This window comes from Stegodyphus dumicola, chromosome 3 (assembly GCF_044657685.1).
Source record: "Stegodyphus dumicola isolate Sdum_Otavi_A_Nest chromosome 3, ASM4465768v1".
Taxonomy (NCBI): domain Eukaryota; kingdom Metazoa; phylum Arthropoda; class Arachnida; order Araneae; family Eresidae; genus Stegodyphus; species Stegodyphus dumicola.
This window is the reverse complement of record NC_140770.1, coordinates 151,265,123-151,290,918: the sequence shown is the minus strand read 5'-3', so window position 1 is coordinate 151,290,918 and position 25,796 is coordinate 151,265,123. Positions and strand designations below refer to the sequence as shown.

At 35.4% G+C, this 25,796-nt stretch overlaps 1 pseudogene; it reads right to left on the bottom strand.

Annotated features, from left to right (window-relative positions):
• The window catches only part of LOC146998132 (uncharacterized), a 71,927-nt pseudogene extending 47,951 nt beyond the window's left edge, over window positions 1-23,976 (bottom strand).
• Window positions 23,977-25,796: the final 1,820 nt, after the last annotated feature.

Sequence of the window (25,796 nt, the reverse complement as noted above, 5' to 3'; positions counted from 1 at the left end):
TGCCATAAAACAGCAATTGCAAGATGGCAAATAACGGTGGGTTGTGTGTTGAAAATTGTGAGTATTTCTGAAGAAACGAAGAATTTGGTTCCAACTCAAAGTTTTAGACGATTTCGTGCACATCACGGTACAACATGGGCTTCTTGCAAGGAAACCATTCATAGATTATATCAGCAATTAGAGACCACTAGCTCTGCGTTGGAGGAAAATCGCCAGCAGCCTTTGAGCACCCGCACATCTGAAATTGACAACATGCCTCCCTTTAAACACTCAATTTTTCATGCAAGAGTGAGCCCAAACATATGCTGGAAAAGTTGTTTTTGATTTCATGTGTGAGATATTTAATATGCGTGTAATGTCACATTGGTTTTCTAAACGTTGCGAATTTGAAAATCAATAGTAAAACGAAATGGTGGACATATTGAAAGCATGCTGCACTAAACGCATTTTTCATGCTCAGACAGTTAACTATACTTTCATTTTGTAATATTTCGATAATAAATAAATGTGTAATAAAGAAAATAAAGGGTATGACATTTTGTGCATCTCCCTGCATATTATCTCAAGCCCCTTTATAGGTAGTTATGTAAATATGAACTGCGTAGACAAAAATACTCCTGTATACGCCCGATAAATGATTTATTTAAGGGGGAAGTTCAGACTTGGATAAAACTAACAGAGTAGTTAAATGTGATACCTCATCGAATATTAAAACAAAAAATTGGAACAATCTTCCACAACGGAATTCGATGACATAAGTATGGTACAGATAAAAAGTAAAGTAAAATAGCCTTAAATTGGTATTAATACTAAACACGTGGAGCTGTTGCTGTGATACGATGAGTTTATGATATTATGAAATGTGATGCATTTTGTATTAGAATTTCTATCTAAGATCTACAGTAAATCGCTGCTTTGCATCTACGAGTCCATTGCGATCAGTCTTTTGGTCAAATGTAATTTGCATATCAACATGCATGGACTAATTTTAAATTACCTGATGCTTGAAAGTTCTCTCTTAACAAAACGATACAAAATACTATTTACCACCATGGATATCAAAATCGTAAAAAACAACCTTATATTTAGCGTAGGTATAATGAAACACTCAATCGATTTCGAGGGCAGCTAAAGGTCCCTCCTCATCAGCAGAAAGAAATACATAAAAGAAGAAAATAGGAATCACAGAAACACGTGGTGCTTATCAGCACTGCACGTGGTTATAACTAGATTTTTAATCAGAGTTGCACTGGCCGCCTACTTTTATTGAGCCAGGCTGTCTGATCAAGCATAAAGAAATATTAGCGAAGTTAAAATAGGGAGCGAGGGCAAATGCACATTACGCTCAAAATCTGAACTTCAAATAATGGAAAGCAACCACTGAACGGATTTTTATACCCTCTGGTAGTACCAAGTGCGAGGAGGTAACGCCATCTATCGGCAAAAATAATTGAATTAAGACAGTAGAATTTTAAAGGCATTAGGAAGGACTGGATTGGACTTCAAATCATTAACTAAACTTTTTAAATCTTTGTGAATGTGAAAAGCCTCAAGAAAATCCAATTCGCCTATGGAAGAAGCCTTTTGGATGATTTTTTGCAGCCCCAAAATCAAAATTATGGTTAAAAGTCCAGCTATGATACGCTATTGAAGACTTGTTAATTTCCCCTTTTTTGACATAAGATTCATGTTCCTTGATACGAAACTTCAACGCTCTTTTTGTTTGGCCAATATATCTTAAACCACACTGACATGATATACTATAAATTCCCCAAGAATTCAAGACAGAAACGCAATCTTTTAGAATCGAAGGGTGAATTTTATTAATAGGGGGGAAACCGACTTGAAAATTGAATTTCTGGAGAATCCGTGCAATTTTATAGCTAACAGAAGGATAAAATGGAAGCACGACAAGGTCATTGATGTTATTTCTAACAGTGGAATGTCTTCTTTGATGGGAATCTGAAAATTTTTTGACGGCTTTATCAATAATCACGGGAGAAAATCCACGGTCAATCGCAACTGCTCTCAAATAATTAAGTTCATTGGTAAGCAAAGATTCAGAGGAACAAACTTTTAGCGCGCGGAAAACATAATAGTAAAAAGAAGCCATTTTTTTGCTTAACAGGGTGGCATGACTTGGCATGGGGTGGTAAACAAACTGCAAAGGGTTTACGGTACACAGTGGTGCTAAAATCGGTTTCATTGCGGATTATAAGAATATCGAGGAAGGGGAGGGAATTGTTGGATTCAATTTCAAGAGTGAATTGGATGGCTGGATCAATTGAATTCATAATAGATAGAATCTCGGATAAATCCTCTTTATAACCGTCAAAAAGTGCGAAAGTGTCGTCAACATACCGAATCCAAAGACGAAAAGATAATTTATCAAATAATTTCATCTCAAAATAGTGCATATAAATGTCAGCAAGTACCGGACTGAGAGGATTACCCATAGCCAATCCTTCAACTTGACGAAAATATGCATTTTGGAAAACAAAGTGGGTTTGACTTAGAGAAACTTTAGTAAGCGAAACCAACTCATTAATTTCAGTATGTGTGAAGTGAAATTCCCGAAGCCTAGTTTCAAGACAATTTAGTGCTCCTTCGACCGGAACATTAGTAAACAATGATTTGACATCAAATGAAACCATAATGGAACGAAGTTCCATTAATTATTACATAAGTGTTCTTATACCAGACATTGAAAATATTTTCGCGAAATGTTGTGACATCAGCTTTCTCTTTGATCAACACTATTTTGTCTGTTTCCGCACAGAGACATAAATAAGAAAATGTACAAATGAAATAATCATCTGACCTCTGACACAGATCGCAGTTTCAGCAACAAGCGGAAATCCATTGAAAATTACATAGGAATTTCTTCCTTGATTTGCACACAATGTCATTCACAGTCTCGCCAAGTTTGCATAAGCCCTTTTGATTTACTAATTCGAGGCACGATTTTTAGGCACTAAGGTGTCGTATAAGACATTTAAAAAACATCAACGAACTTCAGTTAATTCTTCTGCTATTTTTAATACCTGGAGGAGATTAAAGTGAAATGATAATGACATTTTTACAAAAATTTCCAATTTTATCCATTTCTCTAATTAATATTCACAATGAAAAGTTTCATATGATGCACAGAAATGTTTCTGATGCAGTATGCACTGAAGCCATATTTACTGAAAAAGACATTCTTCATACTGTAGCGTAAAAGTAATGAAAATACCGCAATTTGGCAGCAGTCCCCTTACCACCAAATAAATACTTTTTATTTTGTGATTAATTTCATCTCTGCATCCGAAATATTGCAAAATAAAATGCTTTCTCTACACACAATTGCCTTTTAAGAGAATAAGAATTTTTTCTGAGATTTTAACCAACAATAAGACCTTGAATTTTCATCCCTTTCTTATATAATCTATCAAGTAATGACCTGTCTCAGTTCGCTGCTATTCTCTTTTGCTTTACCGATTACTCTTCACAATCTCAGCCATTAACATCTTTCAAATGCAAATGAGACTTCACTCCGAACCGCATTTACTACTTTCCCCCAATTCTACTTACCTATTTAGAAACCTTCGCATGTTCTAACAATTATTTATTGGTGATCTTAACTTTGTCTGGGCATTAGGAAGCCTACAGCCTTAAGCACGTGTTTTAACTGTCTCCTACGGTAGACATGAATTTTTGAATTTCGTTTATTTATTTATTTGAAAAAAGGTTAAAAGTTTTAGACTGAAAGGAAAAGAAAGGTCATTGAAAAACTATCACCGTACTTCCAGGAACAAACTGTTGGTTAGTGGAGAAAGATTTCAAATGCTCCATGATCTACTGATGTGAAAATGAACACAACTCAAAAAAGACAGTTTTTATTGCATAAAAACTTTCTGTTAATTTTACATCAATTCTTTCTTGTAATTCAAGGCTGTGTCTAGTCTTCAACGGAGTAACGAAGAGTTCTGGAGCCTTCCTTTCAGACATCTAAGTAGAAAGCTTCTTGGGTGTAATTTTCAGATTTACTTATAATTCTCGTAAGCACAAGTTCTACACAAATAAATGATGGTTCATTTGGTTTCTAAGTTGCCGTGCTAAAGAATATAATGTTCTCAGCTGTCTTGAATAAGTAGAATGGGATAATAAAGCTGCATATTCACAGGGCAGACGCATCAATTTAGCTAGCAATAAGTTTCCTAGGTTTTCCATTTAAAAAACCTGCAATTCTTCTGCTGCATTTTTAAGTCATCAATCTGCTCCTCTATTGCTACTAATTCAGATCAAAACATCATACGAACTGTCACACGTTTTGGCTTCATTTGTAGTTTTTCAACTCTTTAGTTAGTTTTTAACTCTTAGATAAATATTTGCTATAACAATGAGGATAGGAAAATCAAAATTTTGATTTCGAGTGGTTTCTGGAGGATTTCATCTCTGAAGTACCTGAATATTATTCTACACAATGCAGACCCATCATGAAATATAGATTTTACTACATTTTTATTAGCTTATATTTGTCCAAAATTTGTCACTTTCGAGGAAGAATGTTGTGTTTGACATCCACTGTTTAATAAGAAAATAAAAAAGAAAGAAAGAAGTAGGATACTATATCATAAGAATCGGGGCAGAATTGCAACTTTGCCTCCAATACTATGAAAATTTCCCAGTATCTTCAAGGATGTTTAAAAGCTTTATGCGTGACAAGATTTATTGCCGTCAGATCCAGTCCTTTCAGTAGAGACGCAGTAATTACCGAGATCTGGAGGTTTCATGGAATGAAAGAATATAAATCCTATTTAGATTTGTTTGACATTCTTTTGACTCTTTTACTGTGATGGCTTGGTTTTAAATCAAATTTTAATGCAACAAATTTGATCATCAGTGCAAACATTTGCATCATTTTGCATGGACTGAAATAGATATCATCTAGATTCAATAATTCTTAAAAAGTATAATGTAAGATACCTAGAAAGAGTCGTTCCGCTTACAGACTGATGTTGGATTAAGTTTTGCCAAAACAGTTCATCTTAGAATTCTTCTTGTTCATCAGAACCAAATTTCAAAAACAAGACAACATTCGAGCTTCACCAAACTAAAAAATAATAGTCTTGCGTGCGTTCGTTTTCGTAACGAGCCGAATGCACACAGAACTAATGTTAGCTTGAAAAACTTTATTTTACGAAATGAAACAACTAAAGGTTCTGAAACCATTCCTCAAAACTATACGTACGCTATTCTCAGTATCATAGAGCACAGTCAAAAGTTATTTCGAACTACTATGAACTTTAAACACAACGCAATGAAAAGCGCATCCAACGAGCGAAGCTAACACGGAGTAATCTCAATACTCTGGAGACGACTCTGAACTGAAAAATCGAGAGCTGATGTTTCTCCCAGTCTTATACAGTTTTACCCCAGCCCCTGAGAAGTGTCTAATATCTTCCATTTCTCGAAATTACAGGAAGGCATTATACGGTGAAAGTTACACATAAGGGCTGGATACGGTTACAATTACACAAAGGGATTAATACAGTTGTTCAATTACAGTATCAATTATAGTTATACAAAAACTGGACCCAAATGTCTCGACATTGTCGCCACGTTTGGCTACTTTAGGCGCTTTCTTGCCAAATGTGTTGAACAAAATTAGTCGCCAAAAACTATCGACAACTTGACGATATCTCGATAATTTAGCGACGACTCTTTGAACCCTTTCAGGTTACATTATACAAAAGTAAATAAAGGATACTAAAATTTCACATATAATTCTACTAAAATTATTTACATGTAAACAACAATTCGTAACGGTACTTTATGTTTATAAATATTATTCATTTATGAAAGGTAAAGAAATTTATTTGAACTATTTATGCCATCTAATCAAAAAATTTAATTTTTTTTTCCGTTCAAAATATCTGCAAAATCAGAGCTTATTGAGAAATTGATATTGAAATATAATATTGACATTATTTATTCCAAGAAACAGATACACCATTAAAGGAGGAGGAAGCGTAAGTTAATAATTCTGAACTTGATCTCCGGTTATTAGTGCGGTACATCTATAAAAATTTGCTCGATCAATGAAAGAGTAGCAAATATCTTTTAAAAGAAACATAGACTGTGATACAAGAGATAAATTATAAATATTTTAACAATAGTAGTGTAACACCCAGAGGTTTCCGGACTCAAATATCAAAAACAGTTATGTAATAAATTCCTCCTGCATACAAATGCAGTAGCAGTATTAAATGAATGCATTTTTAGGTTTTGTTGCAGAAACCATATGCGTTCATTCTTGATTGCTTGTTTAATGAAATGGTATGCTAGTTTGTACTGGAGATATCAGGAAGACTATCTCTATCTCAAACAACTATTTGCGTGTTCTACATAAATATCTTCACATGAACAAATCTCTGAAAGATGGATGCCCCGATTTCATTTAGCAGTTCCAGAACAGCAACGAGTCAGTGCAATTTCAAAAGAGCAATATGATTTAAAGAAGCTTGGATACCTTTTTCCAGCACAGATTTAGCTTTAAGCAATTATTACCGTTCTCTAAACTGAAATCTGACCTTCGTGGAAAGTTTAAAGATGATAACGGCGTGGAAAATGCACTTATGTAACATTTTGATTGCAAAGCTTGAGATTGCTTTTTCATGCCACATATTTCTTATTAAATGATGTGCAAAGTGCATCGAGGTACAAGAACAACATATTGAAAATTAAACTTCTAAAATTTTCTCTCTTTCTTTCAGAAGTACATCAGGCTGGAAGTATTTGGGTCTACCTACGTACCTTAGCCAAACTTCCAGCTGTTGTCAAAAGGTTGTTCCTAATCATCCTCATCAAACGGTTGGTTAATAATGGTTGCATACTAATCGCAAAGAAGCTGGCAAATGAGGGGAAATAAATCTTATTTCATAGCACGGACCTCTCAGACGGAGATGTAACATCGTCCTTTTAAAGCTGTTTTCAATGAGTTAACAATGAAAGGTTCGTTGCGAAATATTAATGCGAACACAGTGTGAGATTTACCATTTTCGTTAAACAAGAAATACCGCTGAAAAATGTTATTAAGCGTCGACTTTAAGATGCTGCGAAACTCTTTTGAGTTTCAGAATATTGTGTAGTCTTAATCGTATCGCGCTACTCCAGGCTTCCAATAACAAACGTCCTCTTTTTTCACAAGAGATTGTCATCGTTCTATTCTCATAATTTTCGTTGTGGTAAAGGAGATGGGATTTCATTCTTATCTCTCCATTTGATCTCATCTCGATTCCAAATTTCAGATCCCTTTCGATTAAGTTCAAGAACTTCCATCCCATTTCGTGGAACTAGCGGTATATTGCAAAGCAATCCTCCGTATATATGGATTCTTGTTGCTGCTTTAAGCACTTTAGGACACTCTTGACACATACATCCCAGTACCTCTGGCGCAGAAGGATGAACAATGATCCAGAACTTATATTAATCTTTGCCGCTGCCCAGATCGTATAGTGGCTAGGAGAGCCTGACTGCGATACCAAAGGGCCCGGGTCGAATACCGGAGAAGGCATGGATATAAATTATCTGTCACTTCATAGGATGTAACGGTGAGCGCCTGTTAGGTGCCTTCAAAATAAAATGATCTCCAGTTCCGGCCTTAGGAGTGGCCAACGTCTAAAAATGAAACTAAAAGTGCCCTCAGTTCGAAAAAAAAAAAAACTTATCTTTGCTCTGAGCTCAAAATCTGATAGACAGCGGTTTTTCCTTCATCAATCATTTCCATTGCCTTTACATTTTTTCCTGCACCTGATTGGCCTCGGGCAGTTCTCCATGCGTTCCTTTCTATTCTGAAGCGGCACACACCATTTAAACACTGTCCTGTGTTTCTCACAGACGTTCCTGTACATGTGGATAAAAGAATTTACACTGGTTAAACCTTTTCCTTACTTTGGAGCTAACTCACAGCAGACTGGATATGTCAGAACTTGTCTATGGCACACTGCTGTTGGAAAACCAGTCTTTGTAACAGTAAAGCCTCGTATCAGCTGATAAATTGGGATATTGTTTTAATTGTTCTCAGCGTAGACCTTACTTCAGTCTACAGTCCATTGCATCAACGTCTGTCATGTCTTATCATGATTTTTAAATCCATAAGTAAAAACATTCAGTTTCAGCCTTTCAGTTCATTTATACTTAAAGAGACAATAGTTAAAATAGCATATTTATTACATTTCGGAAAGATTAGTTTTCTTTGATAGCTTTTCGTCATTGAATCCGTACAGTCTTGCGCCAAATGATAATCTATCATCAAATGTGAGTCATTTGTGCACTATTTAAACGTTTATATGTAAGCATCGAGATAATGATAATACTTTCCAAATCAGTCATAAACGTCCTTATTAAGTACTTGGAAAATAAGGGAAATCATCAACATATTTTCTAGAACCAGCTAAGTTTTCATAAAGCGACTTATTTTAAATTCAGAAGCCTACAGTATACAGGCTGTTCGAAAATAAAACAATGTTTAAAACTATTATTGACAGGGAGAGAAATGCATACCGAGATATAAGGATCAAAAGTTAAAATGCAGTTTTCATTTTGTTCATATAAACTCTATAAAAATGCAAATACACAACAGTTTAAAAATATTATACAGATATATGTTTGATTGTCATACTAACTAAATAAATAACAAGCATAATCAAAAATACCAATCAAACTGAATAAATTATTTCTAATCGCAAGTCTGTTTTGACGTTAACCATAGAAGTAGCTTACCCACTTAAAAAATCTCATGTGAACATCACATGATTTCTTTATACGGCCTATTAAATTACACACATTATTTGCTGCACTTCATTTAAATATATCTCCTCGAAATTCATTAGAGATATATTTCTTGTTCAATCAATTCACTTCTCACTTCACGGTAAGTTAAAAGCACAAAACCCCCCAAACCATCTTTATTAAAAATTGTAAAATTTTCAATGGAAAAACTGAAAGTTAACACCGCTTAGCAAAAAGAAACTTAAATTGGCAAAAAAAAAAAAAAAAAAAAAAAAAAAAAAAAATTTAAATGCGCTAAGGGACTTAAACCAGTGTTCTACTGACAGTTTCAAATGTAAACAAATGACAGCAACATTAGACCTAGCGCCACTTAAACCAATTCTACAGCTATGGCGAGCAGATTAAATAAAGGCATAAGAACATTTACCGAAAAATAAGAACAACATAATTCAATACCTTTTGAAGAAAATATGCACAAATTACAAACATATAAGTATAAAAAGCTAAACTCACCAATCCGGGTAACATAGCGGGAATGTAATGTAGTATCACAAAACTTTTATTTAGAAACATAATTATTCTTAGCATTTCGCGCAATATGCTGCTGAAAATTGATCAGGAAAGACAAAAAGTAAGAAATTTGGAACTTAATTTACACAAAGCCCCAAAAAAGTGAAATTCAATACCAATAAATTTCAAAATATCCTACAAATACTCAAAATAAGAGTTAAAGGCGAAATTAAAAACCTAAAATTTATAAAAGCATTTTAGAGTTCCCCCTTTAAACTAAGTGTTGAGGAACTTCGAGAACAAATATCTAAGCGAATATTTGCTCAAGTCTAAGAACAGAACCCAAGAAGGGTTAATTACCCTTTATTAGCTCCAAATAAAGATATACAGTCGGCCCCTTTCTCAGGGCGTACAACAAAGCCTCTGCTTGGGCTTAAACTCAAAATGTAAGAACTAACTAAAGAAACTTTAGCTGAAGGTAACAGAATTCTAAACTAGTTAGCGCGTAATATTAAATTGGCCAACAAAGTTATCAAAAAGCACGTAATATACGGCCGAGCGTAGTAACGGTTACAGAGACGTAGTCAAAAGGCAAACGCACGCTATTCAAGAATCCTAACTCTCTCTGGCGAAGTCAGTGGAACTTGACTTAAATATTACACTACTTCTCATTTGCATTTAATGCGATTCTAAACACTCATTCTGGTAAGGAATTGTAAGGTGAAGCTAGAAAAGATAAGAAAGTTTCCCTAAATTAAAATAGCTGTTATAAAATTAAAATATACCTTATAACATGAAAATATATGCCGAAACTAGATTAGGACTGAAAATATATTCCAAAATCAGATTAGATTCTTATTTTCCCATTTCTTTAATTTTTATTTTGAATATTTATACGATACTTTGAAAGTTATTCGTACTGAATTTCAATTTTCTGGGTCTTTGTGTAAAATAGGTTGTAATTTCTTACCTTTTGTCTTTAAATTCGTATATATACATGTTTGGTGCGGCCCCTTGACACGAAAAATCGAGGTGCACAATTAAATGTTATAGTAGTCCTATACAATAAAATTTCAAGATTCTATAGCTACTCGTTTTTGAGTTATGCGAGATACAAGTACGTATGCCCAGACATGGTATGTACGTATGCACAGATGTCAAGGGGAAAAATCTCTTCTGAATCCGTTTTAAATCCATTTTACAATCGGTTTTGGAAGAACAATCCTTTATTGTGTCTGTATGTACAGGTGTTATGCAAAAATAAGTCATTCAAATGGATATTTTGGTTGAAATATGGCACCCGAAATTTTTAGAGATTGCAATACTTCGTTTGCTTCGTACAAGGAAGTAAAAATTATACATTTATAAAAACAAAGCAGGTATTCCTATTTTGTTGCGTCATATTGTGGTTATGATTGTTGTGTTATCATTAAATGAAAAATATTTTGAGGTTTTTATAAAATAAGCTTTTATTTAAAACTCATACAATATTTAATGAACTAATAGAAATAATTTATCATATAGTTTAACGGGAACAAGGAATTAAGTGTAATTTTCTTTGCCAAATTCCTCTATAATTCCTCTATAATTTCACGAAACTAAAAGGGTGGTGCGTTCATGATAAACATATAAAGGTAATTTTAAATAATTCTGACAGTCAAATCTGATTATTAGATTTTGCTTAGGCGCCTTCGCTTCTATTATTCGTGATATAAAATTGTAAGAGAATCGCTTTTATTATTCGTGATATAAAACTGAGAAATTAAAAGAATTATTCAGTCTTTTGTTCCTGATACAATCAATTACTTTTCTTCTTCCATTTTATCATTTTATTAATTTTAAAGAAAAATTTAGCTATATTTTTTTTCTTTTGGGTCTGAATTACACGTTATTAATCAAATTATTCAAATGAAAAATCGTTTTCGAACAACGAATAATCACACTTTTACTTCCAGCAACTGTTTTACGATTCACAGTCTTAGGATAAAAATTATTATTTCTAAATTTACATTAAAATTTATAAATATCATCTGCTATTGAACACACATAACTGTTCAATGGCTGGCCGAGTAAGTGGCTAGTTTAAATGCAGATTCTAGAAAGTCAACTAATTATTTTTTCATTCTTGTTTTAAAAGGGCTAGACAACTTATTCTATAATTTGCGAAAGTTTCAAATCTTTATAACAGAAACATTTGAGCATGTTGAAATGTTAAATTCTCGAATAAGAATATAATATTACGTTTCGCAATAAAATTAAAGTCATAAACTGTTAAAATAAAATGCTAAGAAAAATTTATATGAACTTACAAAACGAAAATAATTAAAAATGACACAGTAGATTTTATTAAAAATAATTTTAAACGCTAATCAATCGTTAAACTCTGTTGTCTTTTGAGATTAAAAAAATTGCAAAGTAAAGGCATTAAGAAGAAATGGGGAAGAACTAGCATTTATAAAATGGTAGAAGACATTTATAACAGCTTAATTTCTTTGCATATAATTCTTTCAAGCAAAGGTAGGAGGATTATTAAATAAATAAATAAAATGAATATTAGAGAAATCTAAACAGAAGCAAGGAAAGCGCTGTAATGTATAATGACATCGTAACTTCAGAGCTCCAAATCTTATCGTCTGCCACCAAAGGACAAAACAACCATTCGCTTTCCGCTTAAAGTTTCTAGCACATTTTAAAAAATAGAAGTTTTTTCAGTTAGTGTTTTCTTACCGCTTTAGTTTTAAACAAAGATGAAGAATTTTTTTAATAACCTGTGAAAAATTCAAAATTTTATAGCCAACATGTTTTTAGAAGTTGATTTTAAAGAAGTTAATAATAAATAACCATGTAGGGTTTATATTTATTTTAACTAACATTTATTTTAAGCTATCTTTCCTGTCAAGCCTTTAATTTTCCCTGGAATTGCCAATGCCAGAGTATGTAAATTTTAGTAGAACGCGCAGAGTATTCAAATTTTAGCAGAAGTAAGTTGAGTTTAAATAGAAAGGAAACGAGATTGTAAGTGTGCTTCTTGAATCGCGAGCGTGAAGGTTGCAGGTAGAAATTTTAAGAACCGCGCGTTTCGGCCCGTGTGCCTGTTTCGGCAGTTCGTTGAATCTTTCAACTCCTTAAACAGTAAGTTTGCTGAATCTCAGCTGTATCTTAGAACGCGGTTAAGTTAGTTACGATTATAGAGCCTCGTAGATAGTGATTTCATTATTTATTCATCCTGTAATTTATTTTTAGTTGTACTTTTCTATTTGGTTTAACCGCCGGGTCGGCGTAGGTTGTGAGCGTCAAGTGAACGCAACTGTGATTTCTAAAGTGAAATAAAAAGGGATTTAAACCCTTCTTACGAGTTTGTATAATTTACAGTTCATAGCAGTCACTACTACTGTTGCTGACAAGTTGGGGCCACGCAACATCATATTGGCGCCCGAACACCTTACGAACTGAGATGGCCGAAAATTGGATGGAAGCTCCTGTAAAACTCCAACAACAAGAAATGGCGAACCAATTAGAAGGATTTGGATACGGAGATTGTTGAAATAATCTTACCAAGATTGCTACCTGCTGCTCAAGATTACTTCGAAATTAGAAACCCAAGCACATTGCAGGAGCTCTTCGAATTGGCGGTGAAGTTCCAAAATCGCAGAATAGCGGAAAAAGCTAGAGGGGTATCGTATTCTCAAAGTATTCGAAGGTAATCTTCAAATGAGCAGACCAGAAATGCAAACCGCTCTTATGGGGGAAACAGCTATCAAGCTAACTCATCGAAGCTCGAAGGTCAAGGCCCAAAATAGTAATTTGAAAACAACCATCCACGTACCCAGAAGACTGAAATTGAAAGAAAAGCTTTAAACGAGTAGAGGGGCCTGTAAAAAGAAGGGTCCAGACCCCGAAAGTTTCGAAAAAACCCTGAAGAAGATACCTAAATACGGTCGTGGTAAAGAATTAACAATTACCGATTATACAAGTCCTGGTTGGCGATGTACCAGTAGAAGTTCTCATTGATACAGGGGCAGAAGGTAATTTTATGAGTGATACATTTTTCAAGAAGAATTTTAATAGATTACGATTATTTAAAAGTAAAAACACAGAAATTATAGCAGCGCAAGGAAAAACCTATCAATGTATCGGGAAATTATCATTAAAAATACAGGTAAAACAAGAAAGCCTCAAAGTATTAATTTTTGTGTATATTAAGTATTAATTTTTGTGTTGTCAAAGTATTAAAATTTGCAGACTCGAGTCATATTAGTCATGGAGTTTTTAAAGGCCGCGAAGGCCAAACTGAATTTTCAGTAGAATTCGATCATGCTGGAAATGGATCGGAGGGTGGTGGAGCCAGTGAAACAACCGCAGGTTGGACTCAGCCATTTGAATGACCATGAAAGCGAAGCCATTCAGCAAGTGGTAAGTATTTTTCTAAACTTCTTTTCAGAACGGCCTGGTAATTGTCAAATCGTAACGCATGATATACAATTAACTGCCGATAAACCCTGTAGGAATAAACCCTACCGGTATGATAAACAGAAAGACAAATTATCGAAGAACACATTCAGGAAATGCTCCACAACCAGATAGTAACGCCCATAAATAGTGAGTACGCGAGTCCAGTCGTACTATGTAGGAAAAAGAATGATTTCCCTCCTTCGGATAAAAGGGTTTGGAGGTTTGCTATCGATTACAGAAAGCTTAATAGTGTTACTAAGTTCCCAGTTTACCCTTTGCCGGTTATAGAGGAAATTATTAGAAAGATTAAGTCTACGAGATACATGACTACGTTGGACGTAACGCATGGCTACTATCAAATAGCTATGAGACCTGAAGATATCCATAAAACCGCGTTTATCACAAAGTCGGGCACTTATGCATTTTTACGCATGCCCTTTGTATTGTGTGGGGCCCCGTCAACATTCCAGAGAGCTATGGACATTGTTCTAAAGCCTGTCCTAGGAAAATCGACTTTAATCTATCTAGATGATATAATTATAACGAGTAGTACGTTGGAACAACATATTAAAGATTTGGAAGAGGTTTTTAAATTATTAAAAGAGGGCCGTCTTACAATTAACGCATCAAAATGCAAGTTCGCCACTAAAGAACATAAATATCTGTGTTATAAAATTTCGCAAAAGGGTATAGAAACTCAGAATTCAAAAATAAAGCCATCAAGAATTTCCCACCTCCCAATACCGCCAAGAAACTTTCTTTCCTTGGGTTATGTTCTTATTATCGGTCGTTCATAAAAGATTTCGCGAACATTGTTGAACCGTTGCTAGCAATTAAAAGAAAGAAAAGTAAGTTTACGTGGGCAGCAGAAGCAAATACAGCATTTGAAAGTTTAAAAGAAGCACTCATCAATGCCCCTGTTTTGAAATTCCTGGAAGGGGACGAAAACCTGGAAGTTGCAGCAGATGCGTCGGACTACGCCGTAGGTGCAGTTCTCACGCAGAATGGCCATCCTTTGTCATATTTTAGCAAAACTTTAAATTCTACGCAAAGGAAATATACAGCTACATAGAGAGAAACATTAGCCGTATTAATGGCTAAATTTCGAGTTTATTTCGGCAAAGAGCCAGTAACAGTCTTTTCGGATCATGCGGCTGTTGGTAGACTTTACTCGGGGAAAACCCTAACGACCAGGTTAATAAGATGGGCTTTAAAACTTCGAGAATATAGTCTAATAATTAAATATAAACCGGGTAAGGAAAACAATGTTGCTGACGCTCTATCTCGAATAAAATTGGACGATGAAGGCAATGAACTCAAATGCGCTGTGTTGACTTAAAAAATTTTAGATTCTAGAGAAGCAATTATTGCTGAATTGAAAGCTGATCCTGAATTTGGAAGTATCTATGCGTATTTGAAAGACCCCGAAAGCTTTGAACACACAGATATCGATGCAATAAGAAGTAGAGCAGAAAACTATGAAATAATAGATAATTTATTGTTTTATACGAAAGCAACAAACGAAAATTTTGAATATAGACCAGTCATCCCAGCCTCGCTTGGATTAAGTATTTTGAAGGAATTACACGACGCGAAAACAGCGGGTTATTTAGGGGTCAGAAAGACTTTAAAAAGGGTACGCGAGGCGGTATATTTCCTGCAATTATACAAAATAGTAACTGCGTATGTCAGGTCCTGCAATCAATGTCAGTTAATAAATTATATTAATTACAGCCCGGCCGGATACTTAAATAGCATTCGCGATACTTTTCCGAATGAAATTTAAGGCATATATCTTCTTGGTCCTTTCCCCCAGAGTGAGTTAAATAAAAATCGTTTTCTTTTAGTAATTGTAGATCATTTTTCAAAATGGACAGAAATTGTTTCACTTAAACGCGCCTCAGCCAAAACAGTCGCAGATGCATTCTTACACAGATACATTGTAAAATATGGTGCACCGATAAAAGACATTAGTGATAACGGTAAACAATTCGTTAGCGAAATATTTGAAAACATTTGCACTGGACTTGGCATACGCCATATCAAAATGGTTCCGTATAGACCAGAGGCAAACATAGCAGAAAGAGTTAATAAAAATATTGTAAAAATAATTCGAAGTTATGATAACTTCGAAACTACATAAATGAGTGAGCTTATGCTTTAAGAACAGCAAATCACGATACTACGGGAAAAACTCCAGGAGAATTATTTTTAGGTCGGAAGTTAATTACGCCACTAGATAAATTATTCTTTGTGCAACAAAGAGAAGAAGAATTCAAACAAAACGATATGCAGAAACTTATTGATCAACGGGTTAAAAGTTCGGATACGGCAAGAAATAGACAGAAACTTTACTATGATAAAAAACGCCTTGAAACAGATTTTAAAGTTGGGGATAAAGTGTTAAAGCGGAAATTTTCTTTATCAAGTGCCCCAGATAATTTCACTGCAAAATTGGCTCCAAAATTTGAAGGCCCCTATGTAATACAGGAAATCAAGGGAGTCGTATTGTACCTTAAGAACGAGAGAGGGGAAATCTGTAAAGCAAGTCCCGACCGGGTGAAAAAATATTATAATCAAAATGATTTTGAAATCCTTAAAAATTTCTTGCAGGACTCAAGCGCAAAAGAAGTGGAAGTTCCAGAATTAACGCCAGCCGCTCCACCACCCAAGAAGCAGAGAACAGAAGAGGAACCTAGCCCTTCTACAAGTCATTCTAGGGTCCCGAAAAGAAGGAAGGAAGGAAAATGGTCAGACTCGAGCATTCAAGAAGTGCAGGAAATCAACGCCGCCGCGTAAAGAATCTTTGGTAAATAGGAAAAGACCAGATACAACTTTCCACAGTAGAAATTCTGCGTCGAGGAAATCACTTCCTGGGCCAGATAGTCAGGAGCAAACAAGGCCGCCGTTCACGAGAAGAATAAGACAGAAGGAGGAACGAAAAGATTGGCACCAACAGAAGAAATTCAAACAAGAATTCAAGCAAGAGGCCGCCAAGACCAGCCGTCCAGGGGCCAAACGGAAAAGACAGGAACCCGAACACTACCACCCCAAGAGGCCGGCGTACAGAGGGCGAAAAAGAAAAGTCACCATGGAGGAAACTCGAAAACCCAAAAGCGGAGATTGACTTCTATGAATTCTATAACTTAAGATCAATTTTGCCAGAAGAGGATGTCGGAGTTCCAAGCATCGAAAACTCAAAGATAAGTTAAAATCTTTTATAAATTTTTTCTTTTGTTCTGAAATGTTATGCGTAAATACGAAGTTCTATGTTTTGACGGAAGTCAATTTGTCGCGGTTGAGACTTAGTTTTGTTTTACTTTATTTAGCTAAGGCAAAAGCATTATTTTCTTTAAGTGTAAAATCTAACAGCAAGCAGTTCCTGTTGGTCGAAAGACTAATTCTGTTATGTTAAAGCCAAAATTTGGCCGAAAGTAAAATAACTTCGTATTCTTGTATTAATGAAAAATTTAGTTTCAGTACCGCCCAGCTTGGGGAAGAAAGCGTGAAGTAACATTTTATTTTTATCTTATTCATATTATTGTAAATTGTAAAAATCATATGTATTAGAATTTTGTAAATATAGGTAAATACTTGATAGTTATGCAAACGTAGAATTTAGTCTAGAAGCATAAAATTTTAGATGCTGAAAGTAAATGCTCAAAAGAAACGAATTTAAATCTAAGTATTAAACAGTAGATAAATTCATGCTTTAGAGCGAAAGCCTGCATGTCTAAAGATGAATGAGGGGGAATTTAGAATGAATGTGTTTTGTAGGGTTCTCCACCTACACTTGAATTTTAAGAATGTTAAACATAGCTCATCGAGTTTCAGTACGTCGGATTAAGGTGTGTCAGATTTCGTCGTTGAATTCTAACAAATCATTGTGGTTACGGGAAGTGTTGTAATACAAAAACACGAAGATTCCCGTTTGACACCACACATGGTGGGGAACCAGGGTAAAGTTAAATTCATGTTTGAATATTTGAATGAATGTGAATGTAAGCAGTTAAATAAGAAAAAGAAAAGGATCTAAATCGAAAATGTATCCAATGTTAAGAAAGTGTAAATCATAATGTATTTCGAATATACTGATACTTATTCCTTCCAGATGCTGGAAGGAAGAGAAAAGATTGATTGCTGAAGACCAGAAAGATCCTGTAAGAAGATATGGTAATTTATTCATCTACACAAATGATTGTAATTTTATAGGAAACAGTTTGTTTTATGTAAACGGTGCTCTTGAGTTTTAGAATATGGAAACTTTTTCAACAGGTTGTTTCTAGGACCTGCTTCCAAGTTTACCAAATTCCGGCAGCGGCAAATATAGGGTTTGTATTTATTTTAACTAACATTTATTTTAAGCTATCTTTCCTGTCAAGCCTTTACTTTCCCCTAGAATTGCCAATGCCAGAGTATGTAAATTTTAGTAGAAGTAAATTGAGTTAAATAGAAGAGAAACGAGATTGTAAGTGGGCTTCTTGAATCGCAAGCGTGAAGGTTGCTAGGTAGAAAATTTAAGAACCGCGCGTTTCGGCCTGTGCGCCTATTTCGGCAGTTCGTTGAATCTTTCAACTTCTTAATCAGTAAGTTTGCTGAATCTCAGCTGTATCTTAGAACGCGGTTAAGTTAGTTTCGATTATAGAGCCTCGTAGATAGTGACTTCGTTATTTATTCATCCTGTCATTTATTTTTAGTTGTACTTTTCTATTTGGTTTAACCGCCTTGTCGGCGTAGTTTGTGAGCGTCGAGTGAACGCAACTGTGATTTCTAAAGTGAAATAAAAAGGGATTTAAACCCTTCTTAAGAGTTTGTATAATTTACAGTTCAAAGCAGTCACTAGTACTGTTGCGAACAAGTTGGGGCCACGCAACATCATAACCAAACTTTCTAAAATTCGCTCGAACATTAGAATTTACGTTGAAACTTCATTTCATTTAAAAGATTGTTTGCTTCTATCCCCGACGGCACGTACAGTAAAATGCAGAAATTTTTAGTGTGGTCTTAAAACGGAGATATGCCCGAAAAATCGTTTCAGAATTAAATTTAGAAATATCTAAATCTATTTTTTTTAAACCACTTCACCTCATTGTATTTTCTTCTACGATCAGTGTGTTTTCAAGCTTTCAGCTCGATAGATTGTCAGAAAATACTATAAAAATCGATGACAAGCTTTTGACCAGAGCGACAAACACTGTTAGTGAACCAAGTAAAAGGTCATAAAAAAGGGTCAGTTCAAATGCATGGTAACCTGCGACTTCTATTATTTGGTGAGAACGAAATTTATTTAAACCCTCAATTTTATGAAAATATTTGTTATATTTTTCCTTTGGTTGGTAAATAAGATTATATATTTAGTGACAATTATAATATATTGACTGCTAGCCAATAAAATTGCTGCAGCATGAAGGCAGCATGCAACAAACATAAAATTTATGTGATAAGTCCTACAGGCTAGGATATACTTATGACTAATATTCCAGCGCAAGTGAACTAAGCAGGTATGAGAATGCCACCAACATTGTGTGTAAATGGGAAAACTGCATAGCAGATTTCTCATTTTCTTTTGTTGGGAGTTATCTGATTTGCATCACAATAATGTCAAACAAGGACGCGAAATTTTTCCTGGCAGGGAGCGCAAGACTGCGCCTGACTTTTTCAACAGCCTTAACTCTTTCGCATCGAGAGAGGGCAAAATCTCAATTCCCCAAACATCGAAAACGCACGTATCTAAGAATTTCTCCTGGAATGCTTTTCCTTCCCCCATGACAAGTTGAATACTACAGCGCTAACAATAGCCTTACTTAAGTAAAGCGAGAACTTCTTTATTCGACGCTTTGACACTGTGTGAAGTTCCCGCTTGGGACGGGATTGCAACTTCGGGCATCAAAAGCTAAACACTGACAGTAAACAAAGGAAAGGAAGGAACAAAAGAAACAAGGAAGCTACTTTTAGTAGCTTCAAAAGAATGATTGACATGTGATTTAACAACACCTGAAAGCAATGAGTAATGCAGTAACGTGATGGGGGAAAGCACGGGGTAGGAAATTATTCAGGCGTTTCGGGCGTCCAGCCGATGTCTGAATGCTCGGGCGTTTCGGGCGACTTCGATGCGAAAGAGTTAAGCATCATACAGGTGACAGTTGTTCAACCTGGCCTCCAATTTTGATGGAGAACATCCCGGGGGACGGGTCCGAGGGTCTCCCTCTTCTCCTACCATCAACCTCACGAGGGGACTTTCAGCTTGCATTTTTAGAGTGCCTTTATATCGCACAGACACTATATAATTACAAACATACATTTGTAGAGACATTAGGTTATTTCGAAGCAGAAGATAAATGAGCAATGCCCTCGCCGGGAATCGAATTGAGGACCTCTCGAATACGCGCCGAGCGTGCTTTACCACTACACTACAAAGGTATGCTAAGAAGGCGGGAGAAATACCTTATATACTCCCCCTTTTAAAGATAGACTGGGGATTAGGAGACCTAATCACCAAATCCTGGCTGTGGAGAATCATCATCCACCACCTTTTTCAGTTCGGGCGCCAGTGTAGAGACATTAGGTTACTTCGGAGTAGGAGAGATGAAAAATAAGCAATATCCTCGCCGGGACTCGAACCACGGACCTCTCGAATACGCGCCCAGCTTGCTTACCCTAAACCACGAAGGCATGCTAAGAAGGCTGAAGAAATACCTTATACATTTACATTTCTCATGTTTAAATAATATTTGAACTTTAGTTGTTTACGTAGTGTTTTGCCTCATATAAGAAGAATGAACTTCAATCAGTATGTGTCAAAAATCAATCGTGGCAGGATTCACCTATTGGGACTGCGGTTTATCCTTCTGCGACACTGGTGCTCGTAACGGTTGGAATCCCATGATTTTCAAGCGAATATGTGTCCAAGAAGGCCGTACTAAACATCACGCAGGATCTCAGCGGCCCCAAGACACTGATGCACGAGAGGACAAGCATCCTGTCCTCTCGGCTTAACGTCATGTATTCATCATGTATATGTGGCTCTTCTGCAATACGACAGGTGGCCGCGCGGACTATGCAATGCGGTCTGCAGCCCACGGACTGTGAGCACAGCGATCATTGTTGCAGTTTACCTTGACCCTGCAGCAGAAGCAGGCGCGCCTACAGTGGTACGATGTGCAACGACACTGGACATAGGAATAACACCTTGTCGTCTTTTCAGATGAATCCCGGGTCTGCGTACAACATCATTACTGAAGTATCCGTGTGTGGAAACACCGAAGAGAACGAAAGTTGCCAACGCGTCTTCGTCCTTGTCATATGGACCCAGTACCTACTGTGCTGGTGTGGAGTCCCATTGAGTTCACATACCGGGCAAATTTTGTTCGAATAGCTCGTAACGTGGACAGCCTCCGTAATATTTCTGAACTGTTAAAGCCTGTGGCTGTACCTTATCTACGAGACCTGCGTAACGCTATCTTTCAACACGATAATGCACTAACGCATGTTGCCCTTATTGTCCTGAACTCCATCAATACAAAGGGTCTTCGATTGTTATCCTGGCCAAAACATCCTCCTAATCTCTCAAACATTGAGATACCTGACCATTGGTGTCAGAGAGACTGGCATACCATCACTCGCCTGCCGCTACCACCACTCGCAACCCGTAATGAACTCAGGCATAGAATTAAAGCTGGATGGAATGAAATACGCTCAATACCCCAGCCGGATTACAACAATTGTTGCAGCCAGAGGTGGCAGCTCTGTGTACGGAATTGTGAACCTTGCGTGCCCCAGACCCGCTGCAAATTTAATCATGTCTTCCTACCATTATATCCTATACGTAAAATTCTGTTATTTACTTTCTTTCGTGGTGTTAATAAGCTATGTAATTTATTTCTGAAGTCAAAATTATTTTTGTATCTACCCTACTATCTTACTATTCAGATTATTACTTAAAAACAGCAATTTCTAAATGGGATAAAAAATTCTATCCTTTTAAATTAGAATTGAACAGAAGCAGCAAACTGAAATTTCATGATTATTAGCTTCTTTTCTAACTTTACGGGAAAGAAAATACAAATACTAATATCCCAAATACTCTAATCCTTAAGTTTAAAAAACAGAAATATGGCAGAAAAGTAATAACACTAATCCTTCTTCCGTTATGACATAAGATCACAAGACAAGGGCGTTAGCGACAATGGCCATTGCTTGATTTTTTTTTTATCCTTGAAAGCCCTTTTCTTTCAAAAAAACTTTTTTCCCCATTTCTTTCAAAACAGAAATGTTAAGCAGTTTGAAGGAAGTTTACAAAAAAAAAAAAAAAAAATGTTTTTTCGGATTTACGCAGTTGTTTACGCCATTTCATTGTGAACTTTTTTTTTTTTTTTTTTTTTTTTTTATGTGTATTAAGTATATTAGCCGTTTACCGAAATGCTAACTGACTGACATTCTTTTCTTTTCTTGCTACTTTAAAACAAGAAATAGAGTCTCCTTAATTTCCCGAAAATGTTAAAAACATTCAGAATATGAAATTCTAACATATCTCCCGTATTCTTGATATTATATATTTATTTTTGAAATTATGGTATTTATGAATCTATGACTACTTAAAAAGAAAAAAAAATGAAATATTTTGTAGGAGTTCTCAAATTACTTTCTAAGTACTTGCCTGAACTTTCTAAAATTTCATGTTTTTCCTTGAACTTTCTAAATACTTGCATGAATACTATTACAATTAATGCCTTATTTAGTAAAATATATAGGAAATCAACCTTAAGCTGCCATTGGTTTATTATGAAAGGCCTAGCAATTTCTAGAAAGTTAACCGAGCCCTTTTGCTCCTTGATGAAGGGGGTTCCATATTCCAAGGTTACCTGAAAAATGATAGAGTACTTTAATAAACCAACGCCCGTCTAGTAAATAAGCCAACTCCAGCCCAAGTGATTTTTTGCAGAATTTTATTTCTTTCGCATGTGCTTTTCCTTTAACAACGCTGTCACTGGTTTTGAAGAAGCAATCTGTTTGCAAAAATTTTTTATGTTTGTCATTGTAAAATCTAATAATTGGTAATCATTAATGCTTTATATTTTGAGAATGAATGGCTATGCGTGTTTAAGGACGGCTCTGTGTGAAGAATAAAGATAGCAAAATCAGCTTACCTTCTGTGCACTCAACTCAGTAGCAGCAGTTGAGTCTCCGAAACTATTGTTGATGATGAGAGGGATTTATCCATAAATAATACGATGGAGATTTAAACACTAATAACATATTTATTGAACTGCAACTAAAATAATATAAGGGGTAAATACATTAATGTTAACACAAGCACATACAGAAGCTTAATAAAATCTAAAGAACAAGAGGATGATGGGATATATTAATATCACGTGATTAACATAGTTTACGTGTTTGACGCCCGTGTGTCTTGGCATTTTTAGGGTTGCCAGAAATGAGTTAGAAAACATTTTATTTATTTATTCTCAAATGCTTGATTAATTTACAACAATCCCCCCTTTAATCATGCATTTGGGAAATATTGGAAATAAAATTTAGCTCACTTCTTAATTTCAGAAACTTTGGTTTGGGCAATGGCTTAGTAAAAATATCTGCAATCATAGAATTTGTATTGCAGTAAGTTATCTCGATTATTTCATTTTCTTCCATTCCCCTTAAAAAGAAATATTTAACATTAATATGCTTTAGCTTAGTATTCATTTTCCCCTGTTTTATAAGAGCTATTGTGGACTTATTGTCCTCAAATACCTTAATGGGTAGGTTTTGAGTTATTCCAAAATCTTTAAGGAGATCTAATATCCATTTGAGCTCTTGAGCAGCAGTGGCTGCAGAAATAAGCTCGGATTCGGTAGATGATAGGGAAACACAATTTTGTCTCTTTGTGGACCAAAATATTGGACTATTTCCTAAGAAAAATAAATTTCCACCTGTTGATCGTCTGGTGGTTAAATCAGATGCAAAGTCAGCATCCGTATAACAGGAAAGTGTTGGTGTGCTATCAGAGTCAATTTTCAGGCAAATATCCTTCGTAGAATTCAGGTATTCAATCACCCTTAAAACTGCTTTCCAGTCTTTCTCATTTGGAGATTCATTTTTCCTGCTTAATAGATTCACTGCAAGAGTAATGTCTGGTCTAGTTACAGTGGCTATGTATAATAAGGCTTCAATGGCTTGCCTGTACTTGGTATTGTCCACTGGTGGAGAGATGTCCTCTTCCTTTGGATAAGAAGTATCCATTGGTGTGTAAGATGGTTTGTGGATATCTGGACAAAATATCTTCTTCAGTTTTTCTATTTTTGATTTTTGACTCAATAGAAATTTGTTTTCATCTCTTTTGATGTTGATTCCTAAGTAGTTTTTGATTTCTCCTAAATCTTTTACTTCAAAGAATTCATTGAGAGATTTGATTAGCCTTTTGATTTTTTTCTTCGCTTTTGCATGCTATAAGGATATCGTCGACACACACAATAATCATTATCATGTCATTTCCATCTTTCTTTCGAAACAAGCATGGATCTGTCGTACTTTGCAAAAAGTTACTATTCTTTAATACTTCTTCAACTTTTTTATTCCATGCTCTGGCAGCTTGTTTTAACCCATAAATAGCTTTTTTCAGTTTGCAAACCTTCTCTTCTTGTCCAGGTTGAACAGTGCCTTCTGGCTGTTCCATGTATATTTCTTCTTCTAAATTTCCGTACAGAAATGCTGTAGTAACGTCTACATGCCTCACATGCATTTTACCATATGCTGCGACAGCAAGAAAAGTTCTGACAGTTGTATGTCGAACTACTGGTGCAAAGGTATGATCATAATCAGTTCCAAATTTTTTACTATAACCTTTAGCAACTAGTCGCGCCTTGTAACGAATGATTGTTCCATCTTCGTTTTCTTTCAGATTGAAAATCCATCGACAGCCAATAGGTTTCTTTCCTATAGGAAGATCAACCAGTTCCCAAGTTTTATTTCGGGATAAGGAATTGATTTCTTCGTCAACTGCGAGTAACCACTTTTCCTTTTCTTCGTAATTCAATTTATCTAAGTCTTTAAAATTCTCAGGAATGGTTTTGATTGTGTTTGTTAGGAATCCTAGACGTTCTGGTGGTATTCCCTTCGTTTTCCTTTCTGATCGTCTTGGCTCTTCTTTGGGTATAATTTTGTGTTTTTCTTCAGTTTCTTCATCATTTTCAACATCTTCAACCTTTGGATGAAGAGAAATTTCAATATTTTCATTCACTGATAATTCTTCGACAAATTTTACACTTCTACTGATAATTATACGGTTTTCACCTGTGTAGATTCTGTACCCCTTTGACCGTTGATCGTAACCGACAAAAATTCCTTCAATTGCTTTCTGGTCTAATTTTCTACGGTTTTCCTTATGCACATATGCATAAGCTGTGCAAACAAATTGTTTCATATGAGCTAAATTAGGTTTTCTTCCGCTCCATAATTCATAGGGAGTCTTATCACAAGCTCTGGCTGGAAGGCGATTCTGGATGTAATTAGCTGTGTTGACAGCTTCACCCCAGAATTTGTCTGTAAGTCGGCCTTGGGACAGCAGGCACCTGGTCATCTCAGTAAGACTTCTATTTTTTCTTTCGCTCACACCGTTCTGAGGAGGCGAAAAGGGAACAGTTAGTTGATGCTTGATGCCGTTATCCGATAGAAATTTTTCCATTTCCTTGCTGGTATATTCACCACCGTTATCGGTTCGAAGAGTTTGTATGGTTCTCCCAAATTTATTTCTTGTTATACCGACAAAGTCCTTTAATTTACTAAGAACTTCATTCTTTTTCGCGAGTAAATAGATGACAGTGTATCTAGTAAAGTCATCAATAAATGTTACGAAATAAAGTTTTCCACCAATACTTGGAGTAGGCATAGGTCCGCAAATGTCACTGTGTATAAGTTCTAGTGGTTTTCTTGCTCGAACGCTAGCAGCTTTTGGATAAGGAATTTGCTGCATTTTATTCTTTATGCATTCTGAACAGCTTTCATTATGACTGCAATTATCTAATTTTATTCCTTCTGCAAGATTTTCTCTTACTAATTGTTTG